This window comes from Salvelinus namaycush, chromosome 27 (assembly GCF_016432855.1).
Source record: "Salvelinus namaycush isolate Seneca chromosome 27, SaNama_1.0, whole genome shotgun sequence".
NCBI lineage: Eukaryota > Metazoa > Chordata > Actinopteri > Salmoniformes > Salmonidae > Salvelinus > Salvelinus namaycush.
Genome location: NC_052333.1, coordinates 34,101,198 through 34,107,934, shown reverse-complemented (window position 1 = coordinate 34,107,934; position 6,737 = coordinate 34,101,198). Strand labels below are relative to the sequence as shown.

The window sequence follows — 6,737 nt, the reverse complement described above, 5'->3', positions numbered from 1 at the left end:
CTAGCCATTATCAACATTCTAAAGAAACCTAATACTAAAGCGCTTATGCTACATGATGTCTCAAAATGGGTAACTATTTACATACAGTATGTTGCATAGAGAGAGCATCCGGGTAGACTTTCATGTTAGAATGGGAAACCAATCCTGAAAACATCTGCATATAAAAAGCTTTTGTGTTTGATGTTTCTAAAGCTGTTGTGTGTGTGGGTGATGTCAAAATCTATTTGGCGGTGAAGCTTGGCGGGAGAGAAGCTATGGCCTTAAAGGGAAATGTCACCCTTGCTCTTTCACTGCATATGTCCATTAACTCTATCAGTCTCCAAACCCACCAAAAATCGGCTTTTGACTTTCACATGTCCAGCCCTTATATTCAGCCTCACAATTAAGTGTTTACCATTTTCTTTTCAGGACAACCATGTACAACACAAAATAATTTGACATAAACAGTCGCATTCATGAGTTTTATTGACAGATATAAATGGATTTATATGAATGCTGTAAGCACATAAATAGTTTGCTCAGTGGGAAATGAATATCCAACTAGTCAGTGAGAACTGTGTGGAGTTTGACGTTTGTGACGGCAACTATGTGAGTTTATTACAGACACTATGTCCTTGGATTTCCTATGATCTTCTATGTAGATTAGAATAACCCCTTACTTTCTAACGACTCTTATGTAGCTTGTGAGCGTCATAGAGCAAAACATGTGTCTGTTCGGGAGAGTCTCAGCTTTTCATAAATAGGTTTTAATAGTTTGTAGCTTAAACCATTCGGACTGTACAGACGTTTTTGTAACAAAAGACCTGGCCACGGGGCCCTTCGCCATCCACTCTTGTCTCACTAACACCGCTCTTGCTCAGCACCCGTTGATCACACAGACTAATGGTTGGCACCAACGGATGGAGAAGAAATAGACAAATCACAAGGATATAGCTCAAACACACTACGTTTAAAAGTTTTTTTTATTTTTAAATTAACATATAATCTGTGTCAGAAAAATCAAGATTTTTCTCACTACACGAAAGTGCAAGCGTTTCTGCCGGGCCATCTACTTTTCCTGGTTGTAAGTAAACCACAATATCCAGAATTCATATTGATTTCAGAACGTAGTTCCGCCGCTGTCATGGTGGATCCAGTTGAGAATCGTTGTCAACAGGTAGCTAATGTTACTTTAGTCATGTTGTGGTGCTCAGTACCTGGATGTGCAAAGTACAAGCAGCATAGGTTGCTGGGGTGACGTTAACATTTAATGGTTACCTTACTAAGAAGTCGAGCAGAGGTAACGTAATTAACGTAGTTAGCTAACAAACTACATTTGTTTATCTAAGTCTAAATCTAGCTAGCTTTCATAATACGCAGGTTAGCCATTACAAAGCAAATCAATGTAATTAGCCAGCAGCTATCTGGCAATGTGATTTGTAACTTTGCTAGCTAACGTTAGGTAACGTTAGCTACAGCCTACTGGACTGTATCTAACTGTTAGCTAGCTAACTAAATACCGCAGAGGGTAACGTGACTGGCCTAACGTTATGTGTTCTGTTTACAGAGTCCGATTCCATCAACATCTGCAGCGGCATCAAGCTTACCACCAGGAACTAGTGTAAGTCACAAAATCTTTCCATGACGAGCAAATAAATATACTGGAGCTAGTCATAAACACGGTCTGTGTCTTTTTGTCATATTTGTTGTGTTTATAAGTAGGGTACAACTTCTACTGTAGCCGTACACGTATTATGGAGGTTTAGTTGATTGTTATTGCGAAGCTTAACGTTTAAATTGGAGAAATGAAGAGTTATTAGTAAGGAGGGGATGGTGGGGGTGACTACCTGGTGTCTGTTGGGGGTGGGTATTGTGTGTGTGTGAAGGTTAGTATGCATGATCTATTGACACGAGGGCTATGGGTAGATCTACAGTAGTACCTTGTTTGAGTGTGTATTGAGTTGTCAAAGTAGTAAAAATGTTGTCTAATCACTGATTAGTGTGTGTCCTACAGACTAGTCCTGCTGCCGATGACCTTGACACCAGCTTCAGTAGTACAGATCCTGTAGACCTATTGGATGAAAGCTTTCGGCCGAGAACAAGCTCAAGCTTAACATCATCTGACTCGGAAGAGCCAAAGACTACACGTGGCTGGCAAGAGCCAAAGTGTATTGTCCAAGGTCATGGAACTCATGAAGTTCTGCCATATCAGCTGCCAAGACCAGCTGAAGAACGTTCAGGACCCTGTCTGGAACATTCAGCCAACCAGTGGTGTAAAGTACTTAAGTAGAACAACTTTAAAGTACCTACTTAAGTCGTTTTTTGGTGTGTCTGTATTTTACTTTTCTATTTATATTTTTGACAACTTTTACTTCACTACATTCCTAAAGCAAATAATGTACTTTTTACCCCATACATTTTCCTTGACACCCAAAAGTACTCGTTATACTGTATTCTGAATGCTTAGCATGACAGGAAAATGGTCCAATTCACACACTTATCAATAAAAACATCCCTGGTCGTCCCTACTGTGTCTGATCTGGCAGACTCACTAACGCTTCAATCACACCGACAGCATCATTGCATTTTGGTACACCAGAATTACATACATTACCAATGAAACAATGCGTTTGCCTTGCAGCATTGCGTTGCGAAGGCAGTTGGAGTGCGTTCGGTGTGGTCCATATGTTGGAATTATCTAACTTATGTGTCAAACTATGCATAGACGGCTTGACAGAAATGGTAGCAGAAGGTGAATGTTGAACTTTTGTTGCATACATATCCAGATGCTATTTTGCGCAATGTCGGTGTGTTTGAAGCTTTAACACGCATGGCTATCCGTAAAATAAAAAATTCAAACATGAAAATTGTGCCGTCTGGTTTGCTTAATATGAGCCATTTGATATGATTTTTACTTTACTTTTGATACTTAAGTATATTTTTGCAATTACATTTACTTTTGAAAACCAAATACTTTTAGTCTTTTACTCAAATAGAATTTTACTGGGTTACTTTCACAACATTTTCTACTAAGGTATCTTTACTTTTACTTAAGTAGGAAAATTGGGTAATTTTTCCACCACTGCAGCCAAAATAACATCTACTGTATATTCCGTTAGACAGATGTTGTAGTGTAATATTGAATGCCTATTATACTCACAACTGCATTGTGGTATAGAGTGCTAGCTCTAGTGCATACAGTGTGTACAAATTGCTCGAATGGCCCCAACAATAACATGCAGGCAATTCGGATGCCCAAATATTGACCAATGAAAAAAATATATTTAGTCTCTCAGTCTTTTCATAATTTTCCTTCAATTTGCTGAATCTCTCTCACTGGAGAAATCATCAGAGTGAGGGAAACAGCGCCCCTCTGTCTCAGTATGTGTAGCCCATGTATCTGATGCTGTCTGGACAAAAAGAGTATGACATGTTGCCACCGCAGCGTTTGATTAATTGATGCCAGCAAGCATTTGGCCTCCCTTGTTACATTTTTTTATAAAATAATTAGCCAATCAGCGTTGGGCTGAGCTCAACTGTGGGTAGTCCTGGTGCAGCAAAACCACCCTCCAAGTGAGGCCAGTTTGGTTTTGGCTTCACACCAATAGAATCACCTGTTATCTGATGTCACCTGTTAAATCAATCAATGTATTTATAAAGCCCTTTTTACAACAGCCGATGTCACAAAGTGCTGTACAGAAACCCAACCTAAAACCCCAAACAGCAAGCAATGCAGATGTAGAAGCACTGTGGCTAGGAAAAACTCCCTAAAGGCCAGAACTGAGGAAGAAACCTAGAGAGGAACCAGGCTCTGAGGGGTGGCCAGTCCTCTTCTGGCTGTGCCGGGTGGAGATTATAACAGAACATGGCCAAGATGTTCAAAACATTCATAGCCAGCATGGTCAGATAATAATAATCACAGTGATTGTAGAGGTTCAACAGGACAGCACCTCAGGAGTAAATGTAACTTTGCTTTTCATAGCCGATCATTCAGAATTAGAGACAGCAGGTGCGTTAGGGAGAGAGTCCAAAACAGGAGGTCCGGGACAAGGTAGCACGTCCAGTGAACAGGTCAGGGTTCCATAGTCGAAGGCAGAACAGTTGAAACTGGAGCAGCAGCATGACCAGGTGGACTGGGGACAGCAAGGAGTCATCAGGCCAGGTAGTCCTGAGGCATGGTCCTAGGGCTCACGTCCTCTGAGAGAAGAGAGAGAGAAAAGAGAGAATTAGAGGGAGCATACTTACATTCACACAGGGCACTGGGTGAGACAGGAGAAATACCCAAGATAACAGACTGACCCTAGCACCCCGACACAAACTATTGCAGCATAAATACTGGAGGCTGAGACAGGAGCAGTCGGGAGACACTGTTGCCCTGTCCGATGATACCCACGGACAGGGCCAAACAGGCAGGATAATACCCCACCCACTTTGTCAAAGCACAGCCCCCACACCACTAGAGGGATATCTTCAACCACCAACCTACTACCCTGAGACAAGGCTGAGTATAGCCCACGAAGATCTCCCCCATGCACGAATAAGAGGGGGGCGCCAACCCGGACAGGAAGATCACGTCAATGACTCAACCCACTCAAGTGACGCATGGAAGAGCACCAGTAAGCCAGTGACTCATCCCCCGAAATAGGGTTAGAGACAGAGAATCCCAGTGGAGAGAGGGGAACCGGCCAGGCAGAGACAGCAAGGGCGGTCCGTCGCTCCAGTGCCTTTCCATTCACACCCCTGGGCCAGACTACACTCAATCATAGGACCTACTGAAGAGATGAGTCTTCAACAAAGACTTAAAGGTCGAGACAGGTCTGCGTCTCTCACATGGATAGGCACACCATTCCATAAAAATGGAGCTCTATAGGAGAAAGCCCTGCTTCCAGCTGTTTGCTTAGAAATTCTAGGGACAGTAAGGAGGCCTGCGTCTTGTGACCGTAGCGTACGTGTAGGTATGTACGACAGGACCTCGGAAAGACATCGGAAAGATAAGTAGGAGCAAGCCCATGCAATGCTTTGTAGGTTAGCAGTAAAACCTTGAAATCAGCCCCAGCCTTAACTTGAAATCAGTAGAGCGAATATGTACACTTTACTCTCAGAAATGGCCCTTCACATTCCATGATCAATCAAGTCCAACTTAAAGGGGCTTAGACTGAGGATAGACTACGAGACATAGAAACCCCCATGTTCTACACATTCCCCAAATTCATCCCCAGTGTTCCCAAATCTCTGTTTGGAGGTTTGGAGGCCAATTTATGTGAGCCCCTGCCAGCAGCACCCGGTCCATGCAGCGCTTCACAAAATATTTGCGCTCGGACGCAGCCAAGTTGACTTTGACCGCACGAAGTTCCCAGAGTTCTGATAGGGCGTCGGTGAGAGGCTTGGGTTTCAGGCAGCACTGAGCGCCTCTTGTCCCCCCATCTTACACCAAGGGAATAATTCTACACAGGCTTCAAAACAGACAGCTCCGTCGAAAAGAAAAACAGCCACATGAGAGAGCACTGTGGTTTTCTCTCTGTGGAGGCAAAACAGCCACATGAGAGAGCACTGTGGTTTTCTCTCTGTGGAGGCAGACACTGATACAGATACTCTACTAGTATGGTCTGGTAGTGTGCTGTGGACGAGCAGAGGTGAGAGCATTCTGGGTAGGGGGCCAGGTGGACGCAGAGCATAGCAGGACGAACTTTTTCACTGGAGAGTTTTTCCTTGTTTTGATTCATGTAATTTTTGTGCAGCAGTTGCAACCCCACAGTGTATTGCTTTTTTTTTTTTTTTGCTGTATTGTTTTATTAATTGAGTGCATTTTCCTCAAAGTGTTCTGCTTTCGGTTTATTTTGGGCCAGTTTTCGTTCAGTTTCAGTGAACTGCCTTCAAAGTGCTCTTCTTCACTCAATTTTGTTTCGGAGTGTGTTTCTTACCAGCCTGGACACGGGTAGACGTAATACAGTAAACGTAAATATGTCTCACTCCATTTTGTATGATATGTTACGTTTCGTATGGTATGTATTCATTTGTGGATGTCCATCATCCATTTCATATGATATGTTACGAATTACAATTGGTATGATATGTTACAAATTGCAATTGGTAAAATAAGTTACAAATGTGCAATACGCATGATATTTTAAAAATTTCTACTTGTTGTGGCTAATGTTAGCTAGATGGCTAGGTGGCTAATGCTAAAGTTAGCTATGTGGGTAAAGTTATCTAGGTTAGGGGTTAAGGTTAGGGTTCATTTTAAAAGTTAGGTTAAAAGGTGTAAGGTTAGGGGAAGGGTTAGCTAACATGCTATGTAGTTGCAAAGAAGCTAAAAAAGTAGTAGGTAGTTGCAAAGTTGCTAATTAGCTAAAATTGTCCATGATGAGATTCAAACACACAACCCTTGGGATGTAGGCTACATGTCTTATACGCCTCCCCATCCATTCATCCCGACCAACCACCCTCCTTTGTTTTTTCCTTAACCTTTTCACACGTACCAACAAACGGGTGTGATCATTCTATAGTGGTCCCAGCAGTGTACGCTCAAACCGGTGTGATTAGAATGATTATTTAGAACATCCAGTTTCGATTGACGCAACAGTCAGCATTTTAGCTGGCCACACTGTTTTTTTTCACAGAAACATTTTGCGCAAACACAGTCCTTACAAAGTTATGTCCTGAATGTGAACAGTTTATTATTGGATGCAATGTTCACACATTCACAGAAGTAGCTACAGCATAATTAATCACCTCATGGGTGAGCTCACCATTGATCA

The 6,737-nt window shown here is 42.4% G+C and overlaps 1 long non-coding RNA gene across 2 annotated transcripts; it reads left to right on the top strand.

The window, feature by feature from the left end:
* Positions 1–1,087: 1,087 nt before the first annotated feature.
* LOC120022636 lies at positions 1,088–2,832 on the top strand. 2 transcript variants are annotated; one of them, XR_005472620.1, is made up of 3 exons: positions 1,088–1,156; positions 1,547–1,600; positions 1,994–2,832. It is a non-coding gene; the product is annotated as an uncharacterized LOC120022636 (long non-coding RNA). The 2 variants fall into 2 exon arrangements; XR_005472621.1 differs by lacking the exon at positions 1,088–1,156 and adding an exon at positions 1,166–1,279.
* Positions 2,833–6,737: the final 3,905 nt, after the last annotated feature.